We start from the raw sequence: 20,698 nt of genomic DNA on the forward strand, positions 1-20,698 counted from the left end.
GATGCGGTGCTGCTCGGCGGTGCGCTGCGCTGCGCTCGGGTGCGAGGTGGAGAGGGACCAAAGGAGGGGGGAAGCACGGGGGAGAGTGAGAGAGGTTCGGGGGGGGGGTGTCGTGGTGTCTCCAGGCGCTCAAACGAGGGCGGGGAGGAGGAAGCAGGAGGTGGAGGCCTCGGGCGCGCGCGCGTCGGCACGCCTCTGCCTACTGGTAGAGGTTGAAGACGACCGCTTTGGCCAGTGGGCTGGGCCACCGTCTGGGCGCCAGGTGGGCTGCTACAGGTAAGCCAAGTAAGTATCTTCTCTCTCTCTACTTTCCTATTTTAGTTTCTGTTTTCTAGTATTCTATAGTATTTAGGGCTTTACTAAAAATACTTAAACAGATCCAAAAATCATGAAACTACTCAATGCCACTGTTTGGAATATAACCAACAGCAAACATTTTAGTTTATGATTATTTGAGCATTTAAAATATTATATAGCATTTAAATGCCCAAATGCAAATAGAGTATGATTTATTTCAGTGCCCAAAGTTGTCCTAGACAAATGTGAACCATTTTTTACAAAGGTTCTAGACCAAGGCAAAGATGATGAACATTTTAGAAGGGCATTTCAGGTTCATTGAAAAAAATATTTAGTAAACCTAGTTGGTTTAAGTGGTGCTGGGGGTTTCTGTCATCCCCATTTCAACTTTCTGAGGAAATTTAACATGATGACATGATGATCATGCAAGGACAAGCAAAGGCTAAGCTAGGGTTGTGACAACTCACCCCCACTAAACAAGAATCTCATCCCGAGATTCAGGACGTGAGGTAAGAGGACAGAGGGGACACAAAGCTAACACAATCTTCACGATCCAGGTTGCACTTCATAAGATTGTTGATTCGTTGCATCACGTTAATCTTGGCATCCTCGCTTTTGAGATCTTCATCCACGCGATGACTATGGAAAGAAACTCTACTAGGTTTGATCTTAAGATCGAGCTAAAATCAACTCGCGAAATGAGATGTTGAAACATCTCGAGTTGAGATACAAAACACATATCGAGAGGGATGGAAGAACAAACGAGGAAGTTCGATTTGGTGGGCAACAATTCCACGCTTAATAAGATGGTGGATGGTGTCAAGGTAGCGAGGAAATAATTGCCATGATTCTCTAGCGGGGCACCTTAGGAATGGTGACTCGTAGAGTTATCCCCTTAAGTGGCAAAAAGAATTACTTTTGATATGGAGATCATTGGAACTCTTCTTACCAGCCTAAGGAAATTTCCAAACGTTCGTTTGAAGGAGATCGAAGGAATGATATACTCAGACTAGGATGGATGATGTGGACTACCTTGTTGAAGACAACATAATGGATGATTTGCTTATCATTGGAGATGGATGGGACCCATGGTAAGTCCACTTTTGAAGATGATACTGAACAACAACTACTGAGGTGCAAGCTGGGAACAAAATGCAAATGCTGGGAATGATTCTGGTAACTGGGGAAGAACTCAACAGTCGAGAGTGTTTCCAACGTTTCAATGGTTATAGAATCATCGAAGAAACTGTGAGCACAAGGATCCCTAAGGAACAACTTCAAGAATAAGTCATGCGAAATCCTCATGGGAGGTGACCAAATGGCTTAATCAAGATACTACAACAATAGTGCTTCCAGCTAGGTGCGTCCACTTCACTGGAACCTATATCATAGTTCTCGGAAGAAGGTCCAACCATCCTATCTGCCCGAGATTCAAATCTGGTTGGTAACAGGATAATTCAGACAATGTGTCTGGAAAAGAAAGTTTGCAACACAAACCGACGAGATGATGTTGCGAGATTCTCGGGATATGAACTATGATAGCAAGCTCCAAAACATGAGTTGGTTCTACTACATACATGTGAGCATGTTGTCCAAGACAAGAATGACCACATAGTAGTCTTATAATAAAACACTATCGAGTTCTGGTCAGGAACCATCATCAAGGATTTCGAAGTCTTTACGCAAGTCCATGTATTAGATCCCAAGCATAGACTTCTTTTCCTTGAACAAGTCAATCAGTGGCTTGGTGTGCTAGGGAATACATATGTAGTAGAGGTAATTAATCTACCAAACCATAGAATACATTCGCACATGCATAACTGACTTGGGATGGTACTAGAGGAAACAAAAACAATCTTTCTCGAACTCACGGCGGCAACTTGCACCAAATGCACATGAATTCGAGGAAGTCACTTCTTCCATCCAAGCATAAGCTTCATGAACGGAACATGAAGGCATTGCTTACAAAGTTTTCAACACTAGGTTGATGTTCAACATGAATCACGGGGAAGACAAAATGCTGCTGATGGGATCAATAGCAATTCATCGGAATTTTCCATATCACTGGAATTCCACCATTATGTGAACAATGTGATGGTATTGGTCAGACCAAAGGATGTAATGGTTTATGCTCGAGGAACAACCACGAGTAAGACAACATTACGAATATCGTTGGTTCTGAGTTGATTTGATGATAGCCCACACTCAAATCAGAGGATTGTAAGACAATAGCGTCGACAATTGATCACTTGGATCAATCGATGAAGATATCATCTTTCTTCAACACACACAGACACACACACAAAAAGATATCCTTTTAGAATGAACTAAGTAAGGCAAAGCTTTATCTTCCAACTCTCCAAGTTGTTGTTTAGCTTAACCAGCTAGCTCAGGGATATCCAACATAGATTCTTGGAGGATGGCTGGTTTAGCGAAAAACCAACATGATCCCAAACTCAACGTAGTGGTCAGGGAACAACCTGGTAATACTTTCGAGAAGATATTCGGAAAATCACGAACCACCGATATGTTATTAAGCTCAGGAGCAATCTTGCTTTCAAAACAAGATGATATGATCAAAAGAGCGAGAGATTGACACAATCCTAACTCATTGATCGGAGGGTGCACTAGGAAATATGGATTAGGTAGCACGATCATTCTTAGGATGATGACTCAATAACCAACATGCTAAGAATGAGAATATTGTGCATTAACTACCAAGCAACACAGTTGCTAGGAGTATTGATTTCACACACCATGATTCCCTTGTCGGTATTCCGGTTGCGACAACACGAAAACAAGGAAATGAATATTGATGGCGAGAAGTATCACTACATCAAGAATTCATAAGAGAAGGTGCAATTCTCATGACATTCCTGATATAAAGTGGGTAATACTTCAGGGTAGAACAGAATCAAAAGCTGGATTGGCATTTTGATCTGCGATACACAACTATTTTGACCCAACCTCGGATATGGATGAGGTACTGGAGTTTGTTTCTCCTAGTCATTCTGAAATAGAGTGGCTTGACGGACCACAAGAATAATAAGCATCGATAACACGGATGCAGAATTACTCCTGACTATCAATTGATAGACGATGGTCGGAATACAAATGAAGAGGGACAACTCAAGGGGACATATATCTTTCTGAGTTGTGGATGCATAGATTAATATGTCGAACCAAGTTCAATGGGTTTCTTCCAGATAACCCATGCAGAGAGGTAGAATTGGCAGAGTCACAATATAGAATCGAGAATTCATCGAGGGCACTCTTGTTGTGATCTTTTGGTTCAACGAGGAACTTCTACCAAGGATGGTTCATGGTATCTGCCAAGGATGGTTCATGGTATTTGGAAGAATGATATACCACGGACCATGAAGACTATCACAAGGTCACTAATATCCTAAAGGAATGAGCAACACTATCTACACGAATTAAGTAGAGTGAATCTTGGGTTCAAGAACCCAGAAATAGAATGCCTACTAACTAAATGGCATCAGGGATGCTTTCGAGAATAATGTCCAGAATCATCACACTGGGAATACAAAGCATTGCTAGATTACTAGGTAACTCCCTAAGACACCTAGGGTCATAATAATAGCTCCAACATATATGTCGAGGCAATAGAGTGCCTCAACTCACCGATTAGTGTGGTTGAACAGGCCCAAAGGGACATCAGGAACGGAAAGAAGGGATTTGCACATGCATTAGACTATTTAGAAACCTGGGATGACTCGGACAGCATAACGGCTGTAAATGCTCAAAATGATTTGAGACATCCTGTAAAATGGTGGCATAACCACTTAACATCACAATATCAAAGTTCTGAGATCAACTGTCAACACACAGAAGTAGTAGGAACTGAACTCGGGCTTGAAACCAACAATCATATAAGTCTACAGATTAGTAACACGTGATCCTGATAGAAGATGAGAAAGCCTAGTTCTTAATCCCCGCAGAAAAGAAGAGGGTGACTCAGATCAGAAGGCATAGGGTATAAGAAGTAAAAGAGCCTTACGTTCCCTTCCACAATCAATTCCCTTATACAACTAAAGCATTTCTAGACTCAACTTCGACCAGTTTGGCTTGGTAATCCTGCAGGTAGTCAGGCTCTGATACCAAAGCTGTCAGGACCCCGATTCTAAGTCACACCGATCTAGCCTGTAACACCTCATATCACTTTGCGGCCTCACGCATGGTATTCCATGGGTGTCGCCTTACCATGCCCCGGGACCGTTTGCGCCTTTTGGCTCACGTATATGATAGTGTCGCTAGCATCCATATGACAGAGAACCCGGGCCGACATGACTAGTCGTGAACCCAAAGTGGCACTAACTTACGGGGACAGGCATACATGAATCAACATTGAGCATGTCGGTCAGCAGCGTGCGAATCTGGGCTGTAGCACTGGCCTAACAGGACTCCTGTGAACCCGAGCTATAGCCGGCTAGGCAGGACTTCGGATGTCACCACATGACATTTCCCCGAGGGGACAGACACAGGAACGAAGTGAATCACATGCCAGCCAGGCAAGTGTTCTGGAGAAGTAGTGATGGGTTAGCAGGACTCTGGTGAACCGGGCTGTAGCGGACTACTATGGCTCATGGAAGCACAAGACTACATTTCCCCATAAGAGAGGCTACCAAGGATAAACAACTAGGTTGTCGGATCCCACACATACCAAGCATTTCAATCATACACACAATATGCTCGATATGTGTAAATACAACATGGCATCACAACATAACTCTACGACTCAAGTATTTATTCATTAGGCTCCGAGGAGCCAAGCAATACAAACATGGGTCTCATGACCCCAACATACAGAGCATACAAGCAACAAGCACATGCGGAAGCTCAACTTGTCTGAGTACAGACAACTACAAATGTAGAAGGCTAAGAAGCCTGACTATCTACAAGACCTTGCCGAGGGAACAAGATCGTAGCTGAGGTAACAAGCTAAGCGTCGAAGTCCACGCAGAACTACTAGCGAGACTGACATCTCTTTGCAAAAACATAAATTAAGCAAACCTGAGTACAAATGTACCCAACAAGACTTACATCAGAACTAACTATGTATGCTTTGGTATCAACAAAGGGGGTAGTGGAGTTTAACTGCAGCAAGCCAGCTTTGACTCAGTGGCTAACGTGAACCACGACTGCAAGCAACTCTTTTGAGGTGGCGCACACGAGTCCACATATTCACCATATCAATACACCACCACTATGGATCTACTCCCGTCTCCCTATGAGAAGGCCATCCATAGCACTCACGCTTATCTTGCGCATTTTAGGGTATCCACTTTCACTTGTCTATGAACTGTATAGGCAACCAAGTAGTCCTTTACCACGGATGCGGCTATTCGTATAGATGATGTTAACCCTGCAGGGGTGTACTTCTTCACACACGCTCTCGCCACTTACCGTCGTTTACACGACATGTACTCGGCAACCTTCAAGCGGAAGCCCAATGAGGGTGTCGGCCATGGCCTACCTAAACACTCAAGTCTCTAGTCTAGGTTTATCACCTATCCAGGTTCCATCCGCAGGGAGTCTGGCATGTTTCCACATACGGCCTCGAACGATGTGTACAGGGTTCCGAGACACCAAACGGGCGCCCTACATACCCGGCCACGGTGTATCTACCGCATCATAGCCCACCCCTAGGGTCAATGTTACGCATGGCCGCCAACACATATCCTATAAACACCAGAAACTAGTTGCAACTCCTGGACAGAGAACTAGGGTTGTTAAGATGCCGAGAGGGCCAATTAAGGATCCCAATGCATGGTAGTAACTGATTCTTAAATCACACATACAGATCTCGGTGCTTAAGGACGATTCTAATGAAACAACCGACCATGTACTCCTACATGGCCGCTCGTTGATACCTTTACCAAAACGTGTTCAACACACTTAGCTCACACACAGTAGGACATGTTCACAACTTTCCAATTCATCCCCGGTGAATCAAACCTGAGTCAACTCTAAGCAGTAGAAAGGATGACAAACAAGCATGAATAAGTAGGCACATTAGGGCTCAAACAACTCCTACTCATGCTAGTGGGTTTCATCTATCTACTATGGCAATGACAGGTCATGCAGAGGAAAAGGGGTTCAACTACCGCGGCATGTAACAGTTAAATCGTTGTTATGCTAATGCAGGAAAAGAGAGCAGGAGCGAGAGAGTGGGATTGTATCGGAATGAACAAGGGGTTTTTGCTTGGATGGCACTTCTAAAGATAATATAGCTCTTCATCGGTGTCATCGAACACATCGTCGGAACACGTCTATCGAGAGGGAACCACCGACAAACAAAGAAGAAACACAATCAATGCCATGCGACAATATGATGCATGAATGTGACATGGCAATATGCTGTTGATTGGCCTAATGCAACTAGCAACAAGTTAAATAGAGTTGGTTTGAACACTAGGTTCAAATTCAAAGTCCATATGTGCTTTCTTAAATGCCATTTAATTGAATTGTCCTAAACAGAGGACATAAGTTGCTCTAACATGCATGCAAATGCCATAAACAGATTCTTTTGATTTTTCTGATAATTTTTCATATATAAATTATTTCCATTGGAGTCGTAGATTATTTTCTATGGATTTTTGATGTTTTGGGCATTTTCTGAATATAAATAAATCAAATCGATTTATTTAAAATCTAGAAAATCATTACTGCGTCATCACGGGGTTAGCATGATGTTAGCAAGTCAAAGGCGACAATGCAGGTCAAACTTGACGACTGGGACCCCCATGTAAGTGTCTCAGGGCTGGTTTGGGTGGATGACATGTGGGACCGGTCAACACTGACTTGACCAAGTCAAAGCTGACACGTGGGGTCCACACATATTAGTACTAATCTTAACAGAAAATTAGACTAACCTAATTAGGTTCAGGGCCCCACACGTCAGTGGCTCTAGAGGGGTGATTACTGGGCTCGTTAGCAACTAATGATGTCGCCGTGTCGGCCTCGCTGGAAACTGGTCAGCGGCAACCATTCCGCACGGCGGAGGCGTCGGGTTTTGCCATCCGGCGGCCATTGGGCTCACGGTTTGGCCCTACGGGCTGCTATACGTGCACCACATCGAACGGAGCATGCGGTTGGGCGAGGGGAGGTCGAGAACTACGGCGGCGACCACTTGGGCGGCGGCCAGAGCTCGGGCAACGGCGGAGATGGCGCTACAGGGCACGGCAGGGCGAACCCGCCCGTGGGTGTTTCAGGTTCCCAGGAGCGCGGCAAGCTCGCTGATGATGCTCGGGCGAGCGGCCGAGCTCAAGAGCACGCAGCTCGTTGGGAATGGCGGCGGCGAGCTTCGGCAAAGATGGGGAACGGAGCTAGAGCATGAACGCGAGTAGGAGAGGAGGGGGAGTAGGTCCGTGAGCTCACAGCGGTTGCAGAACGCATCTCAACGGATCGGGGGAGGTCGGACGATGTCGGGGCATTGTCGGTGATCTCGGAGGTCATGGTTGAAGATGACGGTCGTGATGGTGTTGCAGGCCTCATGCCGTCGCGTGCTTTGTCGTGCGGCTCCACGACGTCGGGGCGGAGCTAGGGGACCGGACGGCGAGGCGAGGCATGCCCGGTGGCTGCGGTGGTGCTTGGCGGCACGCTGCGCTGCACTCGAGTGCGAGGTGGAGAGGGACCAGAGGAGGGGGGAAGCACGGGGGAGAGTGAGAGAGGTTCGGGGGGTGTCGTGGCGTCTCCAGGCGCTCGAACGAGGGCGGGGAGGAGGAAGCAGGAGGTGGAGGCCTCGGGTGCGCGCGCGTCGACACGCCTGTGCCTACTGGCAGAGATTGAAGACGGCTGCTTCGGCCAGTGGGCTGGGCCACCATTTGGGCCGCAAGGTGGGCTGCAACAGGTAAGCCAGGTAAGTATCTTCTCTCTCTGCTTTCCTATTTTAGTTTCTGTTTTCTATTATTCTGTAGTATTTAGGGCTTTACTAAAAATACTTAAACAGATCCAAAAATCATGAAACTGCTCAATGCCACTGTTTGGAATATAACCAACAACAAACATTTTAGTTTATGATTATTTGAGCATTTAAAATATTGTATAGCATTTAAATGCCCAAATGCAAATAAAGTATGATTTAATTCAGTGCCCAAAGTTGTACTAGAAAAATGTGAACCATTTTTGACAGAGGTTCTAGACCAAGGCAAAGATGATGAACATTTTAGAAGGACATTTCATGTTCATTGAAAAATTATTTAGTAAACCTAGTTGGTTTAAGTGGTGGTGGGGGTTTCTGTCATCCCCATTTCAACTTTCTAAGAAAATTTAACATGATGACATGATGATCATGCAAGGACAAGCAAAGGCTAAGCTAGGGATGTGACAATAACTTTTAATGTCGGCGATGAGCCAAAATACAGGACAGTCCGGGCACCAGCCGCCTTGGTCCTCAACCCAATCGTTGACGGCTTTCGGCTCACCAAAGTTCTCATGGACGGCGGCAGCAGACTAAACCTCATCTATGAGGATACACTCCACAAAATGGAAATAGACAGGAGCCGCATCGAGTAAAGCTACACGACCTTCCGAGGAATCATTCCCAGTCGGGAGGCACGGTGTGCGGGAAAAATCAAACTTGACGTGGTATTCGGCACGCCGGAGAATTATCGGTCCGAAGAGATAACCTTCCAAGTGCCCCCTTTCAACAGCGGATATCACGCCCTCTTGGGGCGAGATGCATTTACACGCTTCCAAGTTGTACCTCATTACGGATACATGAAGCTTAAGATGCCTGGCCCAATGAATAGTCACTCTCGCTAGTGATCTGGACATTGCACTCCACGCTGAAAATAAAACCGCATCTCTGGCCCTCGAGGCATTATCTGAAGCCCTCATGGCCGAAGAATTAACCGCACTACGCTCCACGGTGGACAGGGACGTTGTGATCCTAGATAAACGACCCAAATCCACCTCCTTCAAATCGGCAGAAGAAATAGTCAAATTCCAAGTCCATCCAACGGACCCTAAGAAGACAACGTGTATTGGAGCACAACTAGACCCAACGGTTGACGCGGCGCTACGAGAATTCTTGCGCGAGAACTGGGATATATTCGCCTGGCACCCTTCTGATATGCCAGGAATCCCAGCAAGTTGACTGAACACAGCCTCAATATATTGAGGGGATATAAACCGGTCAAGCAAACACTGTGGCGCTTTTCCGAACCCAAACATCAAGCTTTGGGGGAGGAGCTAGCCAAACAAATCGAGGCCGGATTCATAAGAGAAATAAAACACCCGGACTGGCTGGCCAACCTGGTGATGGTGCCAAAGAAAGACAAATCCTGGCGCCTGTGTGTCGATTTCAAAGACCTCAATAAGGCTTGCCCCAAGGATCCCTCCCCCTTCCCCCGCATCGAGCAGATCATTGATGCTACCACATGACACGACTCATTGTGCTTCCTCGACGCATATTCCGGATACGATCAAATTAAAATGAAGGAGTCTGATCAAGCCGTAACAACATTCATTACCCCATATGGGCCATTCTGCTTCAACAACATGCCCTTAGGGCTCAAAAATATCGGCGCCACCTACCAACACATGATTCAAACATGCCTGGCGAAACAGATCGGCAAGATAGTTGAAGCATATGTGGACGACGTCGTCATCAAAACTAGGCATGTTGAAACACTCATAGATGATTTACGTCTCACCTTCGACAACCTCCGTGCATATGACATCAAGCTCAATCCGGAAAAGTGTGTTTTCGATGTCCCCATGGGAAAACTGCTGGGCTTCATCGTTTCCAATAGAGGAATTGAAGCAAATCCAGCCAAAATCCGAGCTTTGTCACAATTGGCTACGCCATTGGACCTTAAATAGGTTCAAAATCTCGCCTGTTGCGTGGCAGCTTTAAGACGCTTTATCTCCAGATTGGGAGAAAAGGCATTGCCACTCTATCGCCTTCTGCGGCGCACCGATCACTTCGAGTGGACGGATGTGGCAACGGCCGGACTGGAAGAAATAAAAACCCTTCTAGCAAGCAACCCAATCCTGTCCGCGCCTAACGTCGACGAACACATGTTATTATACATATCGGCAACACACCAGGTGGTGAGCGCCATGCTTGTCGTTGAGCAAGAGCAGGATGGACACAAATTTCCGCTTCGGAAGCCGGTATACTCAAAAGATAGCATACGCGGTCTTCATGGCACCCCGAAAGCTACGACACTACTTCCAGGAGTGTTCGATCATGGTGGCCTCTGAAGTACCACTCAATGACATAACAAACAACCGTGATGCCATGGGCCGGATTGCCAAGTGGTCCATCTAGCTCCTTCCATTTGACATAACATACAAACCGCGTCGATCCATTAAATCCCAAGTACTGGCTGACTTCGTCGCCGAATGGATAGAGGCCGAACTCCCTAAGAGTACGACACATATTCCAACTGGGTTATGTATTTTGATGGTTCTAAAATGCTAGCAGGGCTAGGAGCGGGCGTCGTTTTCACATCCCCCACTAGATATGTCCTCCAATACATACTCCAACAACGCAGCCGAATATGAGGCCTTATTGCATGGTCTTGGGATGGTCATCTCCATGGGCATACAACGCCTGGAAGTGCGTGGGGACTCAAACCTTGCAATATCTCAAATAAATGGATACTTCAATGACAAAGATCAGAAGATGGCGGCGTATCGTAATGCCATCCTAAAAATGTCGGCCCGGTTCGAGGGGCTCGAATTTCATCCCGTGGCCCGAGAAAGTAATCAAGCGGCGGGCGTCCTTGCTCGCATCAGCGCCAAGCACGACCCCGTCCCACCTAATATCTTTCTGGGAAAGCTTTTTAAGCCATCCGTGGTGTGGCAAGGGGAGAGTGGCAACACTAGTCCGGATCCGAACACAGATTCCGAACACACCAATATCATCGAGGGCTCAGCCACCGAAATAACACCATCGGCCCATCTCATTATGGCAGTCATTGCCCCATGGACCGAACCCTTCTTGGCCTACCTTAATAGGAAGGAACTCCACGAGGATTAGAATGAGGCCTGCCGCATTGTCCGGCGTTCGAAGGCCGACAAGGTTTACGAGGAGAGCTCTACAAGAAAAGCGCTATCGAAGTCCTTCAAAGATGTATCTCTGAGGAAGAAGGACGGCAGCTCCTGGCTGAAATTCATGCCGGTCTCAGCGGGCACGATGCCATAGCTCAGGCCGTTGTTAGCAAGGCCTTCCGTATGGGTTTTTATTGGCTGACAGCCCGAGCAGATGCACATGACCTTGTCCAACATTGCGTCAGATACCAACTCTTCGCCAACCAAAGCCATATGACGCCCACCGCCTTACAAATAATCCCCATCACTTGGCCTTTCGTAGTCTGGGGGCTCGATATGGTCGGACCCCTTAAAGGAGGAATCCATAAGAAAAAGTATCTGCTGGTCATGGTGGACAAATTCACCAAGTGGATAGAGGCCAAACCAGTTAAAACGGCCGAGTCCAGGCCGGCGATAGAATTCATATCCGGTGTTGTACACCATTATGGTGTTCCACACAGCATCATTACCAATAACGGCTCCAATTTTACAGCCGATGAGGTGAAAACCTGGTGCGCTAATCTGGGCATCAAACTCGATTATGCCTCCGTCTATCATCCGCAAACAAACGGTCAAGTCGAACGAGCCAATGATCTTATTATGAGCGACATCAAGCCTAGAATAGCGTGGTCTTTGAAAGAATCAGACAAGCACTGGGTTGAGGAGCTCGACTTTGTACTCTGGGGGCTGCAGACCACGCCCAATCGTACTATCGGATATACACCTTTCTTCATGGTGTACGGCGCAGAGGAAGTGTTACCCTGCAACATTATTCATGACTCACCTCGATTGTGCATGTACTAAGAGAGAGAGAGAGAGAGAGAGAGAGAGAGAGAAAGAGATAGAGAGAGAGAGAGAGAGGCGAGCTTGATCGACAGGATAGCTTAGATGCCCTGGAGGAGGAGCGCGACGTCGCAAAATCCCATTCCGCATTTTATCAACAGCAGGCTCACAGGTATCAAAGCAGAGAAGTGTGGGCCAAGACTTATAATGTTGGCGAACTCATTCTACGCCCGCCGGAGAAGAAAAAGGACAAACTCAAGATCAAGTGGGAGGGTCCCTTCATCATTGACGAAGTTCTCACCGGAGGAGCGTACTGCCTGCGTGATGCGTCAGACAATCGCTTAGAGCCGAACCCCTGGAACGCGGCCAGACTTCGAAGATTCTATGCCTAGCGCCGAACTCTGTGTTCGTCTCCTTCCTCCCGTTGTTTCCATCATTTTTTTCTCTCTTTTCGTTTTTTCTCTTTAGCTTTAAAGCTTTCACGCAGTTAGGCCGTGCACCCCTGATGCATACGTCTTCAAATATGTACGTTCATTATACCTGGGGGCTTCTTGGACAGAAGCTTGCTATTATTATTTTCTGAGCATTAAGTTCATCACATATGCGTCTTTTCCCATATGTACCTTTTCTTCACCATTATATTCATCGATATGACTTAAGTTTTGGCCAAGCTGGGCTGCCTGGCTCCTGTGCTTATGCCCTACATTCCCGTTAATTAGGCTAGGGCATAAAGGGAGCACCTCTGCGATTGTTAATGCCGGGTCATCCGTATGTGTACCTCAAACTGGGTGAAGCCGAAAGCTAGCGTTCTTAAGGGAATATTTCCGCGTTCACCCCATCGTGAACCCCCAGAAGTTACTGATACGTCTCCGACATATCTATAATTTTTGATTGTTCCATGCTATTATATTATCAACCTTGGATGTTTTATATGCTATTTTATATGATATTTGGGACTAACCTATTAACCTAGAGCCCAGTGCGAGTTTCTGTTTTTTCCTTGTTTTAGAGTATCGCTAAAAAGGAAAATCAAACGGAGTCCAATTGACCTGAAACTTCACGGAACTTATTTTTGGACCAGAGGAAGCCCACAGAGTATCAGAGATGGACCAAGAGAGTCCCGGGCTGCCCACGAGGGTGGGGGGCGCGCCCCCTGCCTCGTGGACAGCCCAGAGGTCCACTGACGTACTTCTTCCTCATATATATATCCATATACCCTAAAAACTTCGGGGAGCATGATAGATCGGGAGTTCCGCCGCCAGAAGCCTCCGTAGCCACCGAAAACTAATCTAGACCCATTCCGGCACCCTGCCGGAGGGGGGAATCCCTCTCCGGTGGCCATCTTCATCATCCCGGTGCTCTCCATGACGAGGAGGGAGTAGTTCTCCCTCGGGGCTGAGGGTATGTACTAGTAGCTATGTGTTTGATCTCTCTCTCTCTCTCTCGTGTTCTTGAGGTGATACGATCTTGATGTATCGTGAGCTTTCCTATTATAGTTGGATCTTATGATGTTTCTCCCCCTCTACTCTCTTGTAATGGATTGAGTTTTCCCTTTGAAGTTATCTTATCAGATTGAGTCTTTAAGGATTTGAGAACACTTGATGTATGTCTTGTGTGGGATACCCGTGGTGACAATGGGGTATTCTATTGATCCACTTGATGTATGTTTTGGTGATCAACTTGCGGGTTCCGCCCATGAACCTATTCATAGGGGTTGGCACACGTTTTCGTCTTGACTCTCCGGTAGAAACTTTGGGGCACTCTTTGAAGTTCTTTGTGTTGGTTGTATAGATGAATCTGAGATTGTGTGATGCATATCGTATATTCATACCCACAGATACTTGAGGTGACATTGGAGTATCTAGGTGACATTAGGGTTTTGGTTGATTTGTGTCTTAAGGTCTTATTCTAGTACGAACTCTATGATGGATTGAACAGAAAGAATAGCTTCATGTTATTTTACTACGGACTCTTGAATAGATCGATCAGAGAGGATAACTTTGAAGCGGTTTCGTACCCTACCATAATCTCTTCGTTTGTTCTCCGCTATTAGAGACTTTGGAGTGACTCTTTGTTGCATGTTGAGGGATAGTTATATGATCCAATTATGTTATTGTTGTTGAGGGAACTTGCACTAGTGAAAGTATGAACCCTAGGCCTTGTTTCAACACATTGCAATACCGTTTGTGCTCACTTTTATCATTAGTTACCTTGCTGTTTTTATATTTTCATATTACAAAAACCTTTATCTACCATCCATATAGCACTTGTATCACCATCTCTTCGCCGAACTAGTGCACCTATACAATTTACCATTGTATTGGGTGTGTTGGGGACACAAGAGACTCTTTGTTATTTGGTTGCAGGGTTTCTTGAGAGAGACCATCTTCATCCTACGGCTCCTACGGATCGATAAACCTTAGGTCATCCACTTGAGGGAAATTTTCTACTGTCCTACAAACCTCTGCACTTGGAGGTACAACAACGTCTACAAGAATAAGGTTGTGTAGTAGACATCAGTTACATATACTGTGATTTTTCAATCATAGTTCGGACATGCACATTAAACGCATGCACACCCAGGGAAAGGAACCCTTAATGGAACTATTCTCTCTGGAAGATGTTTCTTACTATCATAATGTAATATAACATAACAAGTCGGATACAACTTGTCTATTCAAGCAACTATGACCCCTATGCCTGGTTTCCACGTATACCCCGGTCTTTTTTACCGCTCAGGTATTCGGAATCACTCCGCACCTTCGGGCCCAGAGGTCGAAGAGAAAAGGTCTGCCATGACAATTGTTTTACAATTCAGCTAGAGTTACATATGTCAAGGAAGGTACATAGTCACTTGGACTCAAAAATTTCCTCCTCTATACCTTCCAGCAGGCTGTCTAACTTACAATCCTGCTGGGAATACTTGGCGGCTATTTCTACTTGGTCATATACCAAATTAACGGGAACTTCTTTTCCATTTGACCCTAGAGATCCGACCCGAGCCATATGATTCGGATCAAGCTTGGTATACCGTGTTTCACGATGGCCCAGGCTTCTCGTGCACCTTCCCGGCAGGCCGATATCTTCCACAATCGAAAGTGCCGCCATGCTCTCTTGAATAGCTGTATAAGCTCCTCCATCTTTCCTGGAGGGGAGGCAGATGGCCATAAGGCCTTGGCAACACTTCACACTGCCTACCGAGCCTGCTCATGCACTTGCAATAGCTCTTGTAGCAAATCGCCCGAGAATCCGAACATCTCCTCTTCGGGACGACTGGTCAGCATACCTGCAGACACAACTCTGTCACTTCCCTCCACCTCCAGTTATTCGAAGGTAAGTTCAACAACATATTGAATATGCCGCCTCGCAGCCTTTTATTCTCCTTTACGGAGTCAGCCAGCTAGGCCCGTACATCTTTCAGCTCCTCGCCCAATCGGGTATTCGAATCCTGGAGCTTGTTTTTCTCCATCATGACTTTTGTTAGCACACGCTCGCCCGCGGCTAGCAGTTTTTTGGCTTCTCATTCTCCGCCTTGACCAGCTTTCAGTTGTTCTTTGCAGTTGATCTAGTGATCCTAATAAGAGGTGAGCAACTGTGTTAGCATTATTGGTCTACCATTGTGTTTTCTCGATGGAGGGGAACATTACCAGGAGACGCCTTCTTGGATTTCTCCAGTTCGGCATTGGCAGCAGTTAGCTGCGTCTGACATGTTTCTAGCTCTTGGGCTAGCAGGTCGTTCTTCTCCGTAAGAACCTGGTTATACAACGATACTTAAATTAGTTGTACCAACTTCTTCAAGTCTCGGGGGCTACTGGTATATGGTTATCATATTCGGACAAAGTGAACTTACCCGCACATCTTTTGAATGCTGCTTTGTGGCTCTATTAAGCCCATCTCGAGCAGCTCGGATGTATGCATCAGCCGAGCTGAAGGCGTTAAACGCATCTTTTGAAAAGTCGGGGTCTTGTAAAACGGCCCTTCGGCGCCGATGATTCATGGCTCTCTCCACTTTCGAGTTGGTGACGGATACATCATCTGAATCCTTGCCTAGAGGACAATCCGGCGTTACCCCCATATCAGCCCCCATCTTTACGAGAGGATCTGGATCCTGGCTGTGGGAAGTATGACCGGCCGGACCCCCGGACATAGTCCGACACGCTCTTTTCCGGATACAGGAAAAACAAAAAGGTCACAGTTGGATGTGACTGCCATGGTGCATACTTGCAAATCCATACCTCTTTGATGAAGGCTCGATCGTATCTTCGTTTTCCTTCCTCTTAGAAGGCTTCCCCGGTGTGGGGGCCGCTCTCTTTGGAGATGCCCCTAGGGCAGCATGGCGCGCTGAACACCTCCCCTTTTGAGCACATGACATTGCGGTGGGTGAGGCAGAATGAGAGAACTCTTTCGGATGAGATATCTCCTGATTACTTACGTGTGAAGCAGGGAGAAGGCCGGGATAATCGGCGGTGATAGCCACCTTTGTGTCATCATAGCTCGGCTGGTAAAACACCCCTTCCTCGAGCACCACGAATATATCCGGATGCTCCTCGAATCCAGGATCAAGGTCCCGATTGTGGCCCTCGGGCTATGGGGTGGGGCTGTGAAGCCCTTCAGAAATCTTTCTCCAGTGCTGTTCTAAATGGAAGGGTTAATACTCATTGAAAGTAGCTCAGGGAGCGGAGTGAGTAGAGCAAAGGGGTTGGGTATTAACCAGCTAGGTGGACTGTATGTGGAAAATCCATCTCTGCGCTTGATACGTAGAAATTCCTCTTCCTCCCCTTTGAAAAATTCGGCCAATATTTCGGCCAGAGCGGCGGGGGTATTCGGACCCTTCCGGCCGCAGCAAGAGGCGTCATCTTCCCTGTTGTAGTTCCACATGGGGAGACCTCTATACTGGAGTGGCTAAACCCCCCGTACTATGGAATTCGCCATTACTTCGACTATTGATAGTCCGGAATGAGTGAGTGTCCTTAACTTGCTCATGAGTTGACGAACTTCCACACTATCTTCCTCCTCGAGGCTCTGAGGGCGCCAGCTGTGGCATTTCTTCAAAGGAGCGCTTGTGAATTTGGGAAGCCCCATCCGAATTGGTTCTAGAAGTGCAACGTCCTCAATGTAGAACCATTCGGAGGGCCACTCTTCGGATGCCTTCTTTGGTGTGCCGGACAGATATCCGGTCTCGATGGTGCACCATATTTCGGCTCCGCTTACTTCAAATATTGACCCCCCATGGTTGCGCGGGACAAGACAAAATAGCTTTCTCCACAATTCAAAGTGGGCCTCACAACCCAGGAACAGTTCACAAAGAGCAACGTAACCCACGATATGCACGATGGAGGCAGGAGTAAAGTTGTGCAGTTGGAGGCCATAATACTGAATAAGCACTCGGATGAATGGATGAATTGGAAATCCGACACCTCTTGGAAGACAAGGGACGAAGCATACTCATTCCCCTGGATGGATTGGGGAAATTTTCAGCCCGAGCCTCGTCATTAAAGGAGGTCAATCCTGCTCGGACAGGGACTAGATCTGCGGGGGGAAGGAATCCCTGTGTTTGCAGCTTCACCAACTAACTGTGGGATACGGAACACCTCTCCCATTCGCCTTTTTCAGGGATGCAGGGGTGGGATGAAGAGCCGGGAGCGTCAGCCATGTTGGAATGGACTTTCCTGGTGCTCAAAGGAACTTTCCGTATGGTGCTGAATGGATCTGAGATCCAATCTCTTTAAATAGGCGCTCCTCCTTGCATGGCCGGGGTGTTATGTGTAAACACACCCTGACCTCTTGCCTTCGCTCGACACGTGGAAGCTGAAGTTGTTGATACACAGAAGCTGAGGGATACGAAATTAAATGGGAGGCCGAGTACATCACTCTAAAGTCATCGGAGGAAGAACCCGCCTTGCAATGCCGAAGACAATCTGCGTGTTGGATACCTCGTCATTGAAGTCTGGTTCAGGGGTGATAACCCACAAGTATAGGGGATCAATTGTAGCCTCTTTCAATAAGTTAGAGTGTCGAACCCAACGAGGAGCTAAAGGTAGAACAAATAATCCCTCAAGTTCTATCGACCACCGACACAACTCTACGCATGCTTAACGTTCGCTTTACCTAGAACAAGTATGGAACTAGAAGTAGTTTGTAGGTTTAACGGGATAGGTATGCAAGAATATATAGAGCACGTAAAAAAACTAGGGGCTGTTTTAGGTAAAGAAGCAATGAAGTTAGTATAGCAAGTGTGGAAAAGTGGTGGTTGGAGTTGCGAAATTGTCCCTAAGCAATTGACTACTTTACTAGACCGATAGCAAGTTTTATGTGGGAGAGGCCACTACTAGCATGTCATCCCTGACTTGGAATTCTATGCACTTATGATTGGAACTATTAGCAAGCATCCGCAACTACAAACGTTCATTATGGTAAAACCCAACCATAGCACTAAAATATATTGGCTCCCTTTCAATCCCATGTGCATAAATTTCTATGCTAGGTTGAAGCTTCTATCACTCTTGCCATCCAATACGTAGTCTTATCAACATACAACTAACCCTATGGTGTGATCCACGCGCGCGCTCATATGATGGGCACCAAAGGACATCAACATAACCACAAGAAAATTAAACCAATCATAGCAATTCACAAATTACCGATAGGACAATGAAAATCTACTCAGACATCATAGGATGGCAACACATCATTGGATAATAATATGAAGCATACAGCACCATGTTCGAGTAGAGGGTACATCAGGTTGCGGGAGAGTGGACCGTTGTAGATAGATGGGGGAAGGTGATGAATATGTTGGTGAAGATGACGGAGGTGTTGGTGTAGATCGCCGTCACACGATGATGGTCCCGGCCGCGTTCCGGCGCCACCGGGAGAGCGGGGGAGAGAGCCCCCCTTCTTCTTCTTCTTCCTCCTTGACCTTCTCCCTAGATGGGAGAAGGGCTTCCCCTCTGGTCCATGGCCTCCGTGGCGGCGGAGGGGTGAGATCCCCTCCCAGATTGGATATGTCTCTCTGTCTCTCTGTGTTTCTGCGTTCCGTGATTCTGCCCTTTCACCGTTTCTTAAATTCCCGGAGATCTGTAACTCTGATTGGGCTGAAATTTGGAAACGATTTTTATACGAATATTAGCTTTCTTGCGGCCAAAGAAGGGCACAAACCGCCTTACAGGGTGGCCATGAGGGCCCAGGGCGCGCCTGACCCCCTGGGGGGCGCCCCCTGCCTCATGGCCCCCTCGGGCATCGTCTCGCGTTGATTGTTCTTCCCAAAAATCACATATATTCCAAAAAAATCTCCATCAATTTTTATCCCATTTGGACTTAGTTTGATATGGATTAACTGCGAAACAAAAAACATGCAACAAACAGGAACTAGCACTGGGCACTGGATCAATATGTTAGTCCCAAAAATAGTATAAAAAGTTGCCAAACGGATATAAAAGTTGTAGAATATTAGCATGAAACAATCAAAAATTATAGATACGATGGAGACGTATCAAGGGGCTACTCAGGGAGTCCTGGACTAAGGGGTCCTCGGGCGTCCGGCCTGTTAGCCATGGGCCAGACTGTTGGGCTGTGAAGATACAAAGACCGAATACTCTACCCATGTCCGGATGGTGTTCTCCTTGGCGTGGAAGGCAAGCTTGGCGACCAAATATGAAGATTTCCTTTTTCTGTAACCGACTTTGTGTAACCCTAGATCCCTCCGGTGCCTATATAAACCAGAGGCTAGTTCCATAGATATACAATCATAATCATACAGGCTAGACTTCTAGGGTTTAGCCATTACGATCTCGTGGTAGATCAACTCTTGTAATACTCATATTCATCAAGATCAATCAAGCAAGAAGTAGGGTATTACCTCCATAAATAGGGTCTGAACCTGGGTAAACATTGTATCCTCTGTCTCCTGTTACCGTCTACCTCAGACGCACAGTTCGGGACCCCCTACCCGAGATCCGCCTGTTTTGACACCGACACCTGGCAGCTAGGATGAAGCTGAAAGAGTAGCCCAAAGGGCCAGTATGTATCAGTTTGTCGATGACACTCTGTACAAAAGAAGGCCCAATGGTGTAAAATTAAAGTGTGTTTGCCGGGACGATGGAAAGGAACTACTGGCTGAGATTCACAGAGGAATGCGCGGCTCCCACATTGGATCAAGTGCATTAGTTCGGAAAGCATTCCGGCAAGGATTCTATTGGCCCACGGCCCTCCAAGATGTGGTTCAGTTAGTCACGAAATGTGAAGCCTGTCAGTTCCATTCCACGAGAATACACCTGCCTGCCCATGCTCTTCATACAATCCCTCTATCATGGCCATTTTCGGTCTGGGGCTCGATATCCTTGGCCCTTTCCCCGAGCAATCGGTGGCTTTGAATTCTTGTTCGTTGCCATCGACAAGTTTACAAAGTGACCGGAAGTGACTGCCATGAGAAAGGTGACTGCTTAGTCAGCTCTCAAGTTCTTGAAAGAATTGGTGTGTCATTTTGGAGTTCTGGCAAGGATCATCAAAGACAACGACACCCAGTTCACGAGCCATGCCTTCATGCAATACGTTC

This window comes from Triticum dicoccoides, chromosome 3A (genome assembly GCF_002162155.2).
Source record: "Triticum dicoccoides isolate Atlit2015 ecotype Zavitan chromosome 3A, WEW_v2.0, whole genome shotgun sequence".
Lineage (NCBI taxonomy): Eukaryota > Viridiplantae > Streptophyta > Magnoliopsida > Poales > Poaceae > Triticum > Triticum dicoccoides.